Source organism: Calliphora vicina, chromosome 1, assembly GCF_958450345.1.
Source record: "Calliphora vicina chromosome 1, idCalVici1.1, whole genome shotgun sequence".
In the NCBI taxonomy this organism is placed as follows: domain Eukaryota; kingdom Metazoa; phylum Arthropoda; class Insecta; order Diptera; family Calliphoridae; genus Calliphora; species Calliphora vicina.
The window spans coordinates 30,299,909-30,320,231 of record NC_088780.1 but is presented as its reverse complement, the minus strand read 5'-3'; the positions used below and the strand labels follow the sequence as shown (position 1 = coordinate 30,320,231).

Below are 20,323 nucleotides of genomic sequence, written 5' to 3'. Positions count from 1 at the left end.
CAGAAGCTATTACGAGGTTTTCATGTGTACTTAAAGAAGCGGTATCATCCGCAAATGTAGATGTGTGAGTCAGTGCGCTCGTAGGAATATCTGCAGTATATAAAATATATAGGAACGGCCCTAGAATACTTCCCTGTGGTACACCTGCGGATATTTTTCGACGTGTTGAGATCACATCCTTTGATCTGATTTGAAAAGATCTTTCTTGTATGTAATTTTGAAGCAGTTTATGTATGTTCGCAGGTAGTATAATCTAGTAATTTTGTGTATTAGTCCATCGTGCCAATAAATGTCAATAAATGCTTGCTTGCTCTCGAAGGTTTTCCGAATAAGTGTAGTTATCCGATGTACCTGTTCGATAGTACTATGTTTCCTTCTGAAACCAAATTGATGGTCAGGAATAATGCAATTTTCATCAAGGTGCACTATAAGTCTCTCAAGTAACAACTTTTTAAAAAGTTGTCACTTGAGTGACATCTTTTCCCGGTTTCGGTATCATAACAATATCAGATATTTTGGGAAATATCCAATACGTAGTATTGAGTTAAATATGAACAAAATAATTCTCAGTGCTGAGTTGGGCAGATTACTTATCATCGTGGTAGTAATTTTATCTATACCAGGTGATTTTCCAGCCTTAAGACCTTTGACCGTCGTCCTCACGGCAGAGAACCGGAATTTTAGTGGGGCTGGCACCACATTATTTATGACATTATCTCTAATATATGAATTTGTATAATTTGGGGTAAATACATTCTCCAAGTGATTGGCAAATGCTTCGATTTTTTCTGAAGTATTTTTTGCCCATTCTCCGTTCTGAAGGCGTATGGGCGACTCATATACAATAGGGCATTGCATATTTTTCACAGCTTTCCAGAGACTATATTCTGTGGTCTTAGTAGGGTCTAAGTTTTTAAGATAATTTCTCAGGTTAGATTCTTTATTAATCCTTAAGGCGACGTGAAGTCTTCTTTGGCACTGATTAAGTTTAGCCTTTGTTGCCATTGACGTCGGAGTGTTCTATTTTCTTTGATAAAAGACTCAATGTTTTTAGGACAATTTGAATGTCTGTAATTCCCCAGTCATCCTGGGGATGACTGGGCGTAAACAGCAGTATATTTATAATACTTTCGATGTCTCTGAGTTAAACCAACCAGATTCCCTGACGAGAGAGCAGTGGCAACTTCTACAGTAGTCGTTGTACCGTACGACCAGTCTTCTAGCATGTGTCTTGTAATACAGTGTCCCGTAATAAAGGAGATAATTAGCCTTATTTACTCACGACTGAATTAAATAAGTAAATTCGTCCTGCTGGCATCATATGCTGTCTTAAGCCATCTTGCATTTAACAAAGCAAATACCGGAAAAGATGTCGATCGCCTTCTCATTTATCATCGCACCCCCTTTCTTTCATCCCTTATTCAACCTTTACTTCCATCGTGTCCATGGACCCATATGAGCGTTATCCAGTTTCCCAGCCTCTTTTCCTCGTTGAACAATTTACGACACGTCCTTCCGGCAAGTGCTAACTCAGGATTCCACCAAGGAGGCTTTTTCCTACCTATTTGGATGTTCGCCTTACAGGACATATTAGTAGCCGATTCAGCGGGAGGGTAAGGTAAAGACCGAGAGAGTACATAACGTTGCATCTCCCAACTGGTCTACCTCCTCTTTAGAAGGCTGTTAACACTCATGTGAGTTACACTAATATTGAAATCAATATATTGGTGATCGGAAATCGAGCAGTCACTAGAGACAGCCCAATTAGTAATAATACTGTGGTGCTCAGCACTCACAAGTTTTAAGAGTAGCCCCTCACTTCTGTTTGAAACAATGAAGGTAGGTTCTGAACATCTATTTACTACTTCCAAACTACTGCTAGGTATGAAACTGAAAAGACTCTCACCAATTGTATTGGTGTCACTGCTACCTCATATAAGTCATTGAACCAAAGGTATCCTGGACTCATTTGCCCGTTTTACTACACTACGGACAGCATAATTTGGTGGATACTCTCCATGATTGTGCGCCATGTAGCATATGAGCCAAATCAAACTGACATCATACTACTGTTACTTTATCATTGCTATAATCAGACAGAATGAAGATATTCAAAGAGCTGAAGGTTGATTTGCATCACCCTCACCATGCTTTTTTTGAAGGCGCTACGAACAAAGTCCCCAATGAACAAAGTCCCCAAGCCATATAGAAAAAAACAACAACGAAATTTAGGGACTTAGTTAATTTTTTGGGGATTTATTTCATTTAGAACTTTTGGGTTATAATTCATAATGAATAAAGCCCCCAATTATGGGATTTTAATTCATTTGCAGTTTGGGGACTTTGTTCGTATCGCCTATTTTGACAATGGTAACATCAGTGAGCTACTAGTTAGAGTTCAGGAGGGCGTCCTCGTCAACCGAATCATCTATTCCTTTCAAAGAAGTTATCAACCTTTTCGGAAACAGAGTTGGTATCCTCAGTATCGGTTGGACCTACACGTTATTGCAATCAATCCCTTCTTCCGAAAGCATGGGTTTTACAACATCAGAGGGGGTATCGCCTTAGTTGTTGCTACGATAGATATGCAGGATGATCGTACCAAGCATCAATTTCAAAATATTTGCTGTCAAATTTCGACAGCAGACCATTTTTCGCTTAAATAATAATATATCGTCTTGAATATTGATACAAATCACATCAGATTTAGCTTGAATTTTTAGATTTTCTTTTATATATGTTCTTTCCCAATATTTTTCCCCAGATTTACCAACATCTTCTCTACTTATACTTTCATTTAAAAATGTCCATATTTAAAATCATTCAATTCACAAACATATTAAATAAAAACAAACAGAAAATTACAAATTGATTACGCAAAAAAATCTTTATTGTCACTTGCATCACATTCTTTTTATGACAACAGCATGAAATGAAATCTTTTTCTCCTTAATGTTCTTGTTTATACTAAAATGTTTAATATGGCAGATTGCAAAAATAAAAAAAAAAGATTCTTACATCTTTATACAACTTCGGTTAGTTGTACGAATACTCTAAGTAATGCATACTGTTTCTGATACAATAGACAGTGAAAATCTAAGGAATTAATGTCAAGAACATGTTGATAATCATCTTGGTCTTCTGTGGAAGGACAATGTATGTAGACACAAGTAATAAATATGTAAAAGGATAATGTGTTAAACAAAAGATGTTAATTCCACTTTCGGAATTTTTATTCTGATTTCAATGACAAAGAAACTGAGAGGCAATTTATAAATTTTCACCATCCTTTTTTTTAAACTGCATTCAATATCTTTTTAATTTTATGGATTTTTTATATTCTTAATCCTGACCCTTGCTGAATGATGAAATATACAAAAACCATTCTAAACTGATCCCATTGTGATATACAAGATGCAAACAGCAAGATACTTATTTGACATCCGTTGTTTCCAAGTTGAACCAACCAGATTCTCTGATGAAGAAATGGATGCATCTCAGATTCATCCTCGATAGCTCATCAAAACTCGAGAGGAAGTGGGTTCCAAGAATACTATTCTGCCATTTTAGAGTCGGGCAATGGCAGACTAGTTGGGACATATACTACTCATTTTCTTGGTTTCGACAGCTGTCGTTAAACCGTATCTTGTAGCATGTGTTCCAAATAAAAAAGAAACAATTAACAAATAAAAAAGAACAATTAGCCTTATTTGCTCACTACGGAATTCTATAAGTAGATTAGTCCCGCCGGCATCGTGTATAGGAGAGATCGACCTTGCGATAACACAGGTGGATTCATTAGTCAGTCTCATGTAGTTTCTGCTGTACAATCATCTTATACGTATTTAGCAAAGGAAATTCAAGATCAGTTTCCTCCTCAGCCATCATCGCTCCTCTTCTGGCCAATTCGTATGCTATACAATTATGACATCATCAGGGGGTATAGTTCGCGCAGCCATATATCCCCATTCGGAATTATTATATGGAATTGTATGGCAAAAAATGATTTTGCGATGCAGTAAAAAAAAGTAGTATTTCTACTCCTTTTTTTGAAAAAAGTAGTATTTCTACTCCTTTTTTTAAAAAAAAGTAGTATTTCTACTCCTTTTTTTAAAAAAAGTAGTATTTTTACTATTTTTTAAAAAAAAAGATTAGAAATACTACTTTTTTAAAAAAAAGTCTACTCTACTCTAAAAGTTCTACTCCTACAAAAATGTACCTAAGATCTGAGTAAACAACTTTCTAGAACATATGAACTTCCTATGAATGATTCTTAACACCGTTTAAGTAGGTCAATAAAGTTAGTAAAAAAAGGGAATTAAGTGTTTTGGGCCATAAACAATTAAATAAAGCCTACTGTTAGGCATCTTTGAAAAAGGGCTACAACTTTGCCTCAGATAGTAAATCAAAATTCGGGACTGTTTGCTGATAAAATGATCACTTTTTTGCAAAAATGAGACCGTGGCCCCTAATCTTTGGGGTCCTATAAAAAATGTGCATGACTTTGGGCAAAACTGTGACACAGTTTTTTTTTGGTCTTTTATCACGTAGTGGTGTCCGTATATGGTTATTTTTATCGTGTTGCACTGTGTTATCCAAAAAAAAATTTTTGTTTGGAAATTTAAAAAAAAAAATAAAATTGTTTGTTATAATTTTGTCATACAGTTCAGACTATAAAATTCCAATGCGATTCGATTTTAAAAATTATTCTACATTTTGGTGTAGGTAGTTAATATATTTGTCAAATTTAGCCATTACTATATAAACTTTATTTGGCACATAAATAAAAGCACATACATTTAGTCGCATATGCAATTAAATATAAACACAAAGACATTGATTAAATGCTGGTACTGGTCAACAAAACGTGTCATTATAAAATTAAATTTAAAAAAAATACAGTTAAAAACATGAAATATGTGTAGTATTTAGTTACAAAACTTTCTTAAACCATATTTGAAGATTTTATTTTGAACAAATTTGACAATAAAGCTAAGTCATTGATAAAAACGTCTGCAAAAATGTATAATAATGAAATACGTAAAAAAAATGTATTACATTTTTGGTATTTCTCAACTCTTCTATTGCTGAATGGAGTCCAAAAAAGAACAATAATAACACTGTTCGACAAATTGAGATTATTTGATTGGAACAGAATTGGGACCCTATAATATTTTGATCGAAGGGAGCATTATACTAACTGTAAAAAAAGTTAATGTCTGTGAGAATTTGTTTTTGTGGAATTTTAGGGTGATAATTTTTGTGAAATATCTTAACCCTCAATTTCCTCTCTTTAGGGGTCAATTTTACCCTTTTTTCGAGAAAATCAAAAAACGTCCTTTCAAAAAGGATTAAAATATTCTATGAAAATTTTGCCAGAAAATTTCAGTGGGGGTCACCAAAAATACAAAAGTTGTAAAAAAAGCTTTTTACGCTTAATTTACAAAATTACACGCTACCTCGGGTCTAAATTTTTAAAATAAAATCACCTAAAATTGAAGAATGTTCCGAATGTGTGGAAATTTAAAATATAAATAGTCCTTAAGAATGTCCACAAAATGAGATATTTAGGTTTATTTATTTATTTTTTTTTAATTCTGCTCTTTGGCACATTCTCCAAAATTAGTTTTTCTCGAAAATCGCAAAATTTAAATCGCAGGTACGGAAAAACTATAGGAGGCATTGTCATACTTTTTTCAAATTTTTATTCCCTATTATGTTGTCAATAAATTCCCAAGTGATGATCAAAAAATTCTAAAATTTCTTTAACAAAATTTTTAAAAATTTGAAAATGGAATTTTGAAACTGCCGTTAAAAAAACTGCCGTTTTTTGTCATACCTGCGAATAGGTTAACGGTATCCTACGAAGACAAAAACTCATACACAAGTAAATATGGATATATTTTAAGTAAAAATAAGCTTTTATTTTAATATTTCTCAAAATATCTTAATTTTGTTCCTACATTTCTTGTTCTAATGGCCTCAGACACTTTAATGGCCTGGCGATTTTTTAATAACTTTAACATTTTTTAACCAATTTTTGCGTTTTATATCTTATTCGAACGACAATTGCGTACTCATTTTGATTCTTTTAAATTAAATTGCAAAAGTAATTATTTAATGGCAACATTTTTACAAAAACTGAAAAAATTTAATTTTGTTCCCCTTGTATATGCACCTCAAAACTAAATCGGAAGTCGGCACGGGTTGCAATCGTGATAGAAAGACAAAATTTCATACTTAACTATAGTTTTATATATATAAAAAAATAGAGGGTATGCGTTCCAAAATTCCAAAAAAAAAAATGTTGGGACACTCTAACGGAGGGTCTATTTTTTTTAAAAAAAATCAGCTATATTTGCAATAAAATTCTAAATAAATTAAAAATAACTTGCTAACAGTTATATTGTCCCTATAAAAAGTTACGTGCATCCAAAATTTCAATATGTAAGAAGAGCCGTATTTTTTACGTTTTTCCCCAAAAAGGTGCCTATATAGGGATTTTCCATGAATAACAAAATATCCTTCGAGGATATAGAAATTGTTTATATGATCCAAAAAGAGAACTTAATGCGAAAGTGTGTACAGTAAAACTTGTCTCACTTAAGGGGACCTAGTCCCCCCAGACCTATCCAAACTTGGCCAATTTAAAACAAATATTTTTGGTTTGAGTAGAAAATTCTAAAAACGCAAAGCGCCGATCATCGAAAATCGATCATAACCCTATATGTTATTTAAATACAAATAACGTTTTTTTACTATCACATGGTAATTAATTTAAGAGTAAGCACTTTTCTAAAAAAAATCAGTTTTTGTAACACATTTTCCGCTTTTTAGGAATTTCGATATTTGAAAATAAAAAATGTGAAAAATTTTAATGCAATAAATTTCAGAACATTTGGATGTACAATATTTTCAATGTTTGTTACAATATCTTTAACCGCTAATATTTTACATTAATTTAAATTTTATATTTTTTCTTCATGAAAAATCCCTATATTTAATTTTTTTAGTTTCTAAGGTAAATGACGTCCTAGAAATTCTTAAAATTATTTTATTTTACCAAAAGATCAATCTTCAAGACCTAAGGATTTCACAGATACCAAATACTTATACAAAAAGCTTATACTTAACCTTCAGATGCTGCATAAATCTTGCCTCCTTTTCAAAAATTGTAACGTTTTTTCATACAGTCCATGATGTAACTTTGGATGCATGTAACTTTTTATATTGACAAGATAACTGTTGGCAAGTTATTTTTATTTTATTTACAATTAAATTGCTAATATAGCAGTTTTCTAATTAAATTTCAGCTCATTAGGATTATAAATGGATTTTGGGCGATTTCTTTAAGAAATGTGAGACACGAGTTGACCAATTTTGAGGAGCCACGCAACGGCCTACATTAACCCTAGGAAGCTTAAAAACTGTTAAAAACCTCAAAAACACCTCAGCTCCAACCATGTGAAATTTCGTAACAATAAATCTAATAATTCCCGAGAGACCGAATTATTTCAAAAAAAAAAATCTAAACCTATTATGGTCATAAATGAATCATTTAAGCAATTATAAATATAGATTGACAGTATTTAAGATTGTGCAAAGTCGAATATATGAAAAAACCAGTTCTTTTTAATTGTAGATCTCTAAATATCTTAAATTCTGAACATATTTGCAACCTCTTGCTTGCTACATCATTTATCACACCAACCACGTATTTCAATACATATCATTATAAGCAAACATCTATTTTCTACTTTGGCCACAGAACAATCATTTATGCTAATATTTTCCATTTTAACTAACAGAAAAATATTTGCATTTTTAAAAACCATCCACCACTAACGCATTCTTTCCAAATAGTTGGCTACATTGCGTATGAGTGATTTTTATTTGAACATTAAAGACAATGGAAAAAAATATTACTTATACGCTGAGTTGGTTTTAAAGGAAGACGCATGAAATAAATTTGAAATTTGCATACATGAAAACTTTATTTCCATGTTTCTTTGAAGAAAAGCCCGAAAATTGTATTGTTATTTCGATACTTAACACATCATATAGTTCAGTGAGAGAAGCTTGCGTAAAACATACACAATAGGGAGGGCCGCTTTTGTAGGGAGAAATAAAAGTATAGTTGATGTTTAGAAAAGTATCATTAGATGATAGAAAAGGAATTACCAAAAAAACAAAATCCTGTTTTTTTGGATTTCGCCTAACATTAGAAATCCATTTCTTCAAACTTATTCTACAAGAGTATTGATGACAGATCGAGGCCAATCTATTGACCGATATTCAATATCAACATTTCCATACATAAGTAAATGTATCATTTATATTGGTTATTATTTATGGACTTGAAAAAGTTGATTTCAGCAGTCCGAGAGACATGAACAATTTTGAGAAATAGTGTCTAGAAATGGCTTAGAATTTCATCTTAGTTGAAAACATCTCTAATTATTGTTTGAGGCTTCCCCTAATACCCAACTTTTGAAAACTTGTTTTCCATTCAAAAAAAAAAACTTTGTTTTATTGTTTATCCGAAAGAAACAAATTGCACGAAAAGCATGAACTAACTTTTGTATTATTTTTTTCACATCTAACAGCATCAGCACTATAAACTTTTAACTGTAGTAGTGGGTTTAGATGTCCTTGAAAATCATGACATTCATTTCATTTTTAAGAATATGATCCAAGAGCAGGCAAATTTTAATTGCCTTAGAGAGGGATGGGTGTGTCAACCCAGGCGTTAAAGTATCCATATGTAATTTTATTACTCTTTTTTGATGTATACGTCACTAAAGACAACTTCAATTTAATTTAAAGTTTTCTGTTTTGTTGAATTTATTTAAGAACTTTATCAGAGCAACATACTTGCTTATATATACATATATCATATATTGTGAGATTTTGTAGCTCATAAAATGTATCTATCTGTCTCTTATAAATTTTTATGTTTTCTTTGCAACATCCTTCCTTTGGGCGTGTTTGTTAGTCGTGTGTGGCTTGCAGTTAAGCTGATTAATAAAATTGTCCATAAAGTGCAATTTTGTTGACTTTTATTTTTATCACACATGGCACATTGGGGCAGCAATATGGAGAAGATTGATGGATCTAAACAAACCCATCATTAGTTTTTTTATAGTAAAGACTTTAGACGAGTCTATAAAACTCGCAAAGACTATAGACGAGTCTATAAAACTCGTAAAGACTATAGACGAGTCTATAAAACTCGTAAAGTCTATTAGACGAGTCTATAGAAAAGACTTTAGACGAGTCTATAGTAAAGACTTTAGACGAGTCTATAGTAAAGACTTTAGACGAGTCTATAGTAAAGACTTTAGACGAGTCTATAGTAAAGACTTTAGACGAGTCTATAGTAAAGACTTTAGACGAGTCTTTTGAAAAGACTTTAGACGAGTCTATAGTAAAGATTTTAGACGAGTCTATAGTAAAGACTTTAGACGAGTCTATAGTAAAGACTTTAGACGAGTCTATAGTAAATAGTAAAGACTATAGACGAGTCTGTAGTAAATAATAAAGACTATAGACGAGTCTATAGTAAATAATAAAGACTATAGACAAGTCTATAGTAAAGACTTTAGACGAGTCTATAATAAAGACTTTAGACGAGTCTATAGAAAAGACTTCAGATGAGTCTATAGTAAAGACTTTAGACGAGTCTATAGTAAAGACTTTAGACGAGTCTATAGTAAAGACTTTAGACGAGTCTATTGAAAAGAATTTAGACGAGTCTATAGTAAAGACTTTAGACGAGTCTATAGTAAAGACTTTAGACGAGTCTATAGAAAAGACTTTAGACGAGTCTATAGTAAAGACTTTAGATGAGTCTATTGTAAAGGCTTTAGATGAGTCTATTGTAAAGGCTTTAGACTTTAGACGATTCATAGTAAAGACTTTAGACGAATCTATAGTAAAGTCTTTAGAGGAGTCTATAGTAAAGACTTCAGACTTTAGGCGAGTCTATATAAAAGACTTTAGACGAGTCTATAGTAAAGACATTAGCCGAGGCTATAGTAAAGTCTTTAGACGAGTCTATAGAAAAGACTTTAGACGAGTCTATAGTAAAGACTTTAGACTTTAGGCGAGTCTATAGTAAAGACTTTAGACGAGTCTATTGAAAAGAATTTAGACGAGTCTATAGTAAAGACTTTAGACGAGTCTATTGAAAAGAATTTAGACGAGTCTATAGTAAAGACTTTAGACGAGTCTATAGTAAAGACTTTAGACGAGTCTATAGAAAAGACTTTAGACGAGTCTATAGTAAAGACATTATACGAGTCTATAATAAAGGCTTTAAACTTTAGACTATTCATAATAAAGTCTTTAGACGAGTCTATAGAAAAGACTTTACACGAGTCTATAGGAAAGACTATAGACTTTAGGCGAGTCTATAGAAAAGACTTTAGACGAGTCTATAGTAAAGACATTAGACGAGTCTATAGTAAAGACTTTAGACGAGTCTATAGTAAAGACATTAGACGAGTCTATAGTAAAGACTTTATACGAGTCTATAGTAAAAACTTTAGGCTTTAGACGAGTCTATAGGAAAGGCTTTAGACGAGTCTGTAGTAAAGGCTTTATACGAGTCTATAGTAAACACTTTAGATGAGGCTATAATAAAGACTTTAGACTTTATACGATTCATAGGAAAGACTTTAGACGAGTCTTTATAGTCTTTATTATATACTAGTCTATAGTAGAGACTATAGATGAGTCTATAGTAAAGAATTTAGACGAGTCTATAGTAAATAACAAAGAGTATAGACGAGTCTATAGTAAATAATAAAGACTATGGACGAGTCTATAGTAAATAATAAAGAATATAGACGAGTCTATAGGAAAGACTTTAGACGAGTCTTTATAGTCTTTATTATAGACGAGTCTATAGTAAAGACATTAGACGAGTCTATAGAAAAGACTTTAGAAGAGTCTATAGTAAAGACATTAGATGAGTCTATAGTGAAGACTTTAGACGAGTCTATAGTAAAGACTTTAGACGAGTCTATAGTAAAGACTTTAGTCGAGTCTATAGTAAAGACTTTAGACGAGTCTATAGTAAAGACTTTACAGGGGGCTATAGTAAAGACTTTAGACGGGGCTATAGTAAAGACTTTAGACTTTAGGCGAGTCTATAGAAAAGACTTTAGACGAGTCCATAGTAAAGACATTAGACGAGTCTATAGTAAAGACTTTAGACGAGTCTATAGTAAAGACTTTAGACGAGTCTATAGTAATGACTTTAGACTTTAGGCGAGTCTTTAGAAAAGACTTTAGACGAGTCTATAGTAAATACATTAGACGAGTCTATAGTAAAGACTTTATACGAGTCTACAGTAATGACTTTAGACTAGTCTATAGTAAAGGCTGTAGACGATAGTAAAGTCAATAGACGAGTCATTGTAAATAGTAAAGACTGTAGAGGAGTCTATTATAAAGACTATAGACCCAATGTGAATTGTTTGCAGTTTATTTTTGGCTGTCTTTTCTATGAAATGTTTATTTCATCATTGGGTTTTATGTCAGTTTTGTGCTTGGTGCTGTTGAACTGATGATGTTTATCATTATAGCAGGTTAAAGCAGAATGCGAAAGTTAAATGAGGTAAATAATTGTAGATATTTTCTTAACAAATGCTCACAATTAATATGTCGTATGAAATCTCAAACTGCTACGAGTATACTTACTTTTTATAACGACACATGTTACAATATAAATAGCAATAGTATCTTCTTAACAAGTATCTTCTTAACTACTGGACTGATGTGCATCAATGAAGAACGTTATGAAACAGAGATTTTAACCACCATATTTATGTACAATGTTAGCTGTAGGGTTCTTATTAAAGTCAACGACTATTGTCAGTCTGTGGAAATCATGCTCGCGTTTAAACTACAACAAATAAATAATCGTCAGAATCGGTACAGAACAAACCAAGTTATAAGCCAAAATGTAAGAGCTTTTTCACCAGTTTCAACATTAACAGTGTTTACCGCTCAGCAGCATGTTGTTGTCGTGTGTTTAATGAAAGTTTTGTGTGTTTGTTGTTTTGACTATTGTTGTTTGTTTACTGTTGTTTACTCAACGATAAATTATTACAACAGCTTACAATATATTGTTATATGCATCAATGTTACATCAATGTTGAAACGATAATAATATCAGTTATGTATATGTTGGCGAAGGGTATCAGTAATTCTGCATTACAGAGACGCTTTTTTTAAAAAATATATGCATTAGTCATGCCTGGAAAATACCAATTCAAAAGTCTCTTCATTTAGTTATTTACCTCTGCAAACATTATTATCAATTGTTGCCTTTAATTTCTTTTTGGTTGAGAAATGTTTATTGTTCAGTAATCGTTATTATTATTTATAAATTCTACGATAACTATAAGTATAAAAAAATATAGCTAAATACGTATTTATATTTTATTACCTGATCGAAAAAAGTGAATGAGTTTTTGTCTACTAAAAATTGTTTATGACACCCCAAACAAAACAACAAACGTAAATATTTATTTATAAATTTTGTTTATTTCTGTATTAACTTATTTCTTATTTGCTTAACGGAATAATTTATAAAGATCTTTTAATGTGTTCTTAAGCAATTAGTAGAGATTTTTTGTTTTGGGTTAAACATTGTGTTTTACATTTACGCTTTTTACTTTATTTTATTATTTTTTATTTTCTTAATTTTAGGCTTTTGTTTTGACAAAACTTCTTAGGTTTTATTAATTTCGCCAGCTTTAGGTTTGATATACTCAAACCTGGAAACTTTCCTGAAAGAAAGGCAAATACTGCTTCATAAGTCCCAATAACTCTGCTGTTCCATAAACAGATGAAACATGGAATTTTAATATAACCACTTTGATTTTGACCTAAGAAGAAATTAACCATTTTTAAGTCGACGCATATAACCCATTGTATGCTTAGCAGGCGCATATTAAGGGATGTAAAAAAGGAAATTTCACCCTTCCAAAACCGAAAAGTTTTTATATAAAAACAAAAAAAAAAAAATTTATTTCGCCTCCCAAATGGTTGAAAAGAATCCGCGCCTAAGACTTAGGGGTTGGTGATTCAAGTACTTAAGTTTTTTTAAAACAAGATCTACATATTGATACCCCTACTTTAATTTCGTAGAATGAGTAATAGGCACAGCTTCGTGATTGTTACCAATGGCTAGTAAAACACATTTCAATCTACGCTTTCAGCTGTCCATAAATAATCTCCATTCATCTACTTTGTAGCTTGAGGGCCCCGTTTTCGTTAAAACTCCACCATTGTCATTGCAAAAGACTACATATTTTTCTGAACAATGTAAGAAGTTCTTTTTCTAGGCCGCGATAAATTGATACTTTCGTACCTTAACTCTTTCAGCCACGCTTTTTTGTGTATAAGTTTAAAATCAAAACAAATGCATTTTTACATTAATCTAGGTTAGTTTATTATAAAAAGTAAGAAAAATTTAATCAAAACATAAAAAACCACCCCAACCTCCGTTAACCACCGTGGTGGTTTGCATTAAAAATAACTGTGATAAAAATGTTTGTTTCGTATAAATTTTTTTGAAATCGAATATTTTTGACTAAATTTTCTGCCCAAACAACCGAAATATCAAAGTAATACTGAATTTGATGAACAATAAACACTCTGTTCTGTTATTGAATGCATGAAAGTCTCTTAAAAAAACTGATTTTTACAATATTTTGAAATTAATATATTTATATAACCAGAGCACCCTGACGGCAAAGTTTTGCAAAAAATCATAAAAGATGACTTCAAAAAATATAATTGTTTAACAAAATGGCAATAGATGAAAATAAACTATGTTTTAAAGACTATAGAAAATGTGGTTAGTAAACTAACCACCCAACCGCAAAACGTTAAGTTAAAAGATTTATTTCATTGAGTCTAGATGATAGTAGCTTAGATTTATCTTTCGAAAGGTATTGGTCTCTTATCAAGTCACTTAAGGCATTTTTGAAAATCGAAGGCCCAAAAACCAAAAGGTAGACCCCTATACAATTTGGATTATAGGTTCCCCTCTCCCCAACGGATATCCACTAACAAGGGATTTTGGGAAATTCGATGATTATGTGGGTAATTCTATATATTCTATTATACATTCTAACATAGATACAAACAAAATTAAAATGCATCTGTATCTATTAAAAAATTTAGCAGATAGGTGTTTGATATTTTTTTTAAATTCGAAACTTTTAAGGGAGAAAACGGGTATAAAGTAGTTTCATCATACATTAATCGGGTTTCTGGTTTAATCGGTTAATCGAGCAAATAATTAACCGGGGTTTAGTTTTAATCGGTTAATAATCGGTTAATTTTAAATTATTCGATTAACCGAATAATTTCGATTTAAATTTTAAACTGAAAATAAAACCACGAATTTTATGTATGTACTTATTTAAGTATTTTATTAATAACAAGAATAAAAACATGAAAAATAATCAAAACACGACAATTCAACCAAAAAATAAATAATTTTCTATAGTGTTACGATATTGTACTTGAATTCAAATATAACGATTTTAACGGCTGATTTAAAAGTTGCATAATGCTTTCAAATAGCAGTGCTGTAATAACAAACTGTAACATATCTGTGGGCATTATTAACATTGAATAAAAGCTTTCAGTTGACCATTGATCGTAAGTATGGCAACGCTGTTTGCTCCGACCGTATATTCGAATTCGAATATTCAGTTAAAGAAGATTGTAGAAAGTACACCACAGATGGCGTATGTACTAGAAAGCCCTAGAATATACGAGCTTTAACGAGCAATCTAGAGTGCAGATGGCAGTGTTATAAATAGTGGCAGAGGTTGCAGTCGTTAGTGAGTTTATCAGAGACGCTTTTCGAATAAATATCAACTGAGTGCCTTAAAGTGTGCTGTGTTTTTCAAGTGAATTCGTGTACATTAGTGTGTCTGTATTTCTGTGAATTTATAAACGTGTATAAAAAACATTGAGTGACTATTTAATTCTGTTGCTGTACATTTTAAATAAATAAAGAGTTGTTACAATTTTCAATCTACTAAACGGCTTTTATTTGCAATCAAAAGTATCTGGTTTATTTAAAGGAAATAAACCAAGTTTTTGAAAAGGTTAAAACGTAACAATAGTTTTAATAAAATTCGAACTGAAAAAACTCTTGCTGATCCTCCATTATACCTTTGAAGTCCTTTTTGGATTTTGAATACTTTTAGTAATTTCGATAAGTTTTGATAAATGACACTGTAAAAAATGGGGAAATTTGTTTAATTAAATATTTAAATTTTCTGTAATATCTCCAGTTTCGACTATTTTCATGTTCTCATCCGACAAATACATGTAAATTAAATATGTCAGTTATTATACTCTCTAAACGTGTTTCTTAGATGTTCGAAAAGATATTCAATTTTACTTTGACATTTGTATTTGGATTATTAAAACAGAAAAATAAATACAAAAAAATATGTTAAAGTGCAAAAAAGGAAAATTCGGTTAATCGACACAAATTAATCGGTTTATTTGTTATTTGAAAATCGGCAATTTTGAATTATTCGAACAGTTAACCGACAAAAATTAATCGGTTAACCGATTAACGGTTAATCGATTGAATACCCTAACCATACATCACACAACCAGGTTAATTTTTTTATACAATTTTACCTCAATTTTTTCGCTTGTTCGTTTGCTATCTGGAACTTTCTGAATTCCATACAACTTCAAACCAGCATTAGCTTTGGCTCTGCGTACAAAAGTTTCAGAACATTTAACTTTACGAGCTGCTTTTCTGATAGAAGTATTCGGTGCTCTTCGACAGAGTTGAAAATAAAGACATGTTATCCTGAAAGAGTGAGAATTCACAAAGGGGGAATTTGTAGTACTACTAGCAGACATTGCAAACGTCAAACCATCAATATGTAGTGTTGGCATTCTATGGGGACTTGAACAATACAGAATTTAATAGACTGATAAATTTCTTAGAACTTTAAATGACTTATGTACAGTGAGCATCAAAAGTGAGTAAACACCCGCGAATTTTTTGATTTTTTTAGGATCATGAAAATCATTATAGTCCGACTTAAATCTTTTTTTTCACAACCGAATCTATTATTCAACTCCATCTACAACAAACCTAAACATTAAAATTTTAATCGATGAATAAATTTTAGGATTTTCATTATCTTAAAAAAAATCAAATAATTTTTGGTGCATACTCACTTCTGAGGCTCACTGTATGTCGGAATTTATGTTAATATCTTTATGTAAAAATCATTTATTGACAATTTCATCGCGATATTTATTATAAGACTATTATGAATGTTCAAGTCATTTTCTGAGGGAGACCTTGTACGGGGACTATGGACAAATATTGACCGATTTTCTACATAATTTACAGTATTATTTATGAGTATTTCGAATTAGGTTGTGCAAGAATTGGAGGCATTACTATATGAAGATTATTGTCAAACTTAATAAGAGCTTGCAAAATCATTGACAGCTACTCAAGCAACAATTTCAAAATGTTTACCAGCAGCAGGATTCATCCAAAAGCAGGGAAATTGCGTACCATACGAATTGAGGCCGAGAGACTTTGAAAGACAATTTTGCATGTCCGAAATGATGTTTGAAAGCTATAAAAGAAAATCATTTTTTGAAGCCCGGCCAACCAGCCGAATCGACACCAAAGCCAAATATCCATGACACTAAGGCAATGAGCTGCTGAATTCCATCACAGGGAACCTGTATCGAACACAATTGATTCGTTTGAAGTGAGCATTGGCTGAAAATCGCCCAGAATATGCGGCCAGACATAAAACCGTCATATTCCATCATGACAACGCTCGACCACATGTTACAATACCTTTTAAAGAGTTTAAACAATGAAGTGGTTGGAAAGTTTTGCCTCAACCGCTTTATAGTCCAAACCTTGCCCCGTCCGACTACTATATGTTTCGGGCAGAACGCTCTCTCTGGGATACGCTTCAATTTGGAACAGAGTATCCGATATTGGCTTGATTCGTTCTTGGCACGGAATCTATATGTTGCCAAACAAAATTGGAAATGGTCATAGCTGACAATGGGCAATACTTTGCATAAATTTATCTTGTACAATTGTTTCAAAATAATATATCAATATATACTTCTTGGTTCTACGGCCAATATTACGATATTTAACAAATGGAATGACAAGATCAGTATAATCGTTTTGATGGTGGGTATAAAAATTTAAAAAACCTAAAGGCTTCATTAGTTTTTACTTTCCGTTGCTGTTGCGTTCTGTTCCGTTCTGGATTTTAATTATGGCAGTTACTTGTTCTTTGACAAAATATATAATTTTTCTTTTCTTCTAACACATAATTCCTCTTTAAAACACATTAACTTACCTGGAATTCCCATTTCCTTTGATATTTTCGACTAGATGGCTCGTTTTTTCCAAATTTCTATTAAATTTCACAAAATCAATAACAAATAATTTTTTTCTTTATTTGAAAAGCCGCTGTCACTTACAATTACGTAGAACAGAACGGAACAGCACAGAAAAACTAACTACTTATACATGTTTTTCATGTACAAAAGAGAAACATTTGATTCGGAACGTAACAGAAATTAAAGACTAATTCTGCCTTAATTTGTATAATAGTGATTTATGTATTTGATGATTAGAAATTCAGTTGATATTCTAAATTATGGTGACATTGTCATGGAGTTCTCCCGACGTAAACTTGATCATGCATTCATACTATTAACAAAACTGGAGGGGTTTACAAACAGACCTTTTCTTGCTACACAGCACGGTGGTAAATTCCGGCCAAAAATGTTTTTTTTTTAATTTTTATAAAATTTTGATGGTAAATTTTTCCTAACACTTCAGAATATACAGTATCATTATTATTTTGGCTATAATGTAACTATATGGTTATTTATAGTGCTGTAAAGTCAAAGGTTTTTTCATGTCATTTTAATATTAGAAAAATGTAATCTTTTTACTTTTGAATCGAAGTAGCCTGTGCTTTTTTCTTTAAAGTTTTTTTTTGCAAACTCGCACATGCTTTTATAAAACAGTTAGCACTTAACTATTCCACGTAGTTATTAAGGAGTTTTTGCGTGTTCTTCGTATATAAAAGTGAAGTGATTAGGAACCAGTTTTAAATCTATAGAAACTAAATTAAATAAAAAGTTTGAAAGGCCAGAATAAATTCAAAGGGGCTATTAGAGGTTAAGTGTAAATTACATCTAATACTGTAAAGTATCTGGAGTAAGTACTATAAATTTCAGCTGCAATTATCTGCCATTCCAATAACCAGTACGATTTCAGTGCCTTCATATTTTACACATTTTTTTGTATTTTTTTTATCAATTCCAAAAATTAAATAAGTTTGATTTACGTCTATGCTGAATTGGCCAAGCCATGTATTTGTATGTCGAAATTTTTTCAATGGATCATTTATGTTACTTTTAATTATAAACCTAATTGAAGCCATTTACAAAAATTACATAAATTTTTCGATACTTTTATAATGTCAATGTTTATTTGGCCAACTCCTTTATGCAATTTCTAATATTTTTTGCGATGGATCAAGTGTGTTTTTCTTAAATGTACACCAAATTTAAAATTTTACATGAATAACCTAACTTTTCCGATAATTTCAAAACGTACGACCATTTTTTCAATCACTTATGCTATTCTTCATTTTTGGACTAAATTTCAGGCATTTACATGAATAACCTAATTTTGTCGATGCTTTTAAAATGTTCGTGATTGTTTGGACAAACCCTGTATATGTAATCCGAAATTTGAATGACCAATTTTTTTTCGATCACACCCTGTATTTGAACATCAAAATATTTATTGATCGATCGGTTATGTTAATCTTAATACAAATAAGAAATTTGAAACATTTGTATGAAGAAATAAAGAAGTTATGGATTTTTGGCAGGAATTGACCACCCTTCACAGTTGGAATATCTAAACAAGGCCTTTATTATTAGATACTTATGGAACTTTTTAATATTATTAGTCACCTATGGTGTGACCTCAAAATCATAGTTATATTAATACTTTCACTAAGACATAATTACTGTGGGTAATGACAGAGGGTACATTTAATTCGACCTTGCCGCATAGATAATAATATTCATGTTATTGCGGTTGGTTTTCGATTAGATTGGGGGAGTTCTTCTTTTGTTTTGTTTTTTTTTTTTCTTTATATTTGATTAAGTTGTTTTACGTTATCTTTTTTAAATTAAATCTACTATTTGGTCTTTAAATTTTTATTTCTTTATTTATGAAAGCAATTTTGTGTAATTGACCGAAAATAGCTACTATGAAAATGTTAAAATTTATTGTTATTAATTTATAAGGTTAACATTTTTTTACAGACTAGCACTTACTTGTTATAAAGTCTTGATGAAATTTGGTGTTATTTGATTACACTATAGATGCAAATCTTGCTTGAAATATATTTTTTTTTATATATTTCAATATATGTTTGTTTTATTAAATAAATTTATATTCTTTCCTTATTTTTTAATGTAAACTTGGTGGTTTTATAAATTTTTCGCGGCTTTCGTTTGTTTAAACTTGTTATATTTATAATTATTTTTCAATATTTATTCAAAACCCGATAATTTTTAATTTAATTTGTTGTTAGTTTTTTTACTAATTTTATAAGTTTATTTTTTAATTTCAATTAAATTTTTTCAATATTTTTTTAACTTTTAATTTTTTTATATTTTTTGTTTTTAATTTGAAAGTTAATTTTTATATTTTTGTTTTTAATTATTTATATTTATTTTAAAATTTCTTTGTTTTAATTTTTTTAAAGACTTTTTTATTTTAAATTTTTGCAATTAATTTTGTTATTATGATTTTTTTATTTTAATTATAAATTTTCATAATTTCATTAAGTTTTTTAATAGTTTGTTTTAGTAACTCTGCTTTTATTCAAATTTTAAAATAAAATTGTTTAATTTTCAAACTTTTATTTTTTAAATAATTTTAATATTTCATTATTTCTGATATTACTGTGGTTTTAATCGAATTTTATTATTCTCGTTTACAATATTTAAATTTTTGTTTCCAAAAAAAAATGTCGTAACATCAACATTAAGCGCAACTATTAAATTTTATTATGTTTATTCAACCGAAAGCCACACATGTGCTACAAATGAATTTTTTAGCTTCTAATTTCTTTAATTAAAATTGCAAGCAAAAAGCACAACAAAACACTTTTATGACTTTTTTTTCCTCCACATTCTATTCACTAAAACGGCTACCATGAAGAAGAAAAAAACACGG

General features: G+C 30.7%; 1 protein-coding gene across 1 annotated transcript in view; it reads right to left on the bottom strand.

Annotated features, from left to right (window-relative positions):
* LOC135956021 (atrial natriuretic peptide receptor 1) overlaps positions 1 to 19,493 on the bottom strand; it is a 395,833-nt gene extending 376,340 nt beyond the window's left edge. The window contains exon 1 of the mRNA XM_065506486.1: positions 19,417 to 19,493. The gene's annotated coding sequence lies outside the window, so the exon portion shown is untranslated. The remainder of the gene's footprint in view (positions 1 to 19,416) is intronic.
* Positions 19,494 to 20,323: the final 830 nt, after the last annotated feature.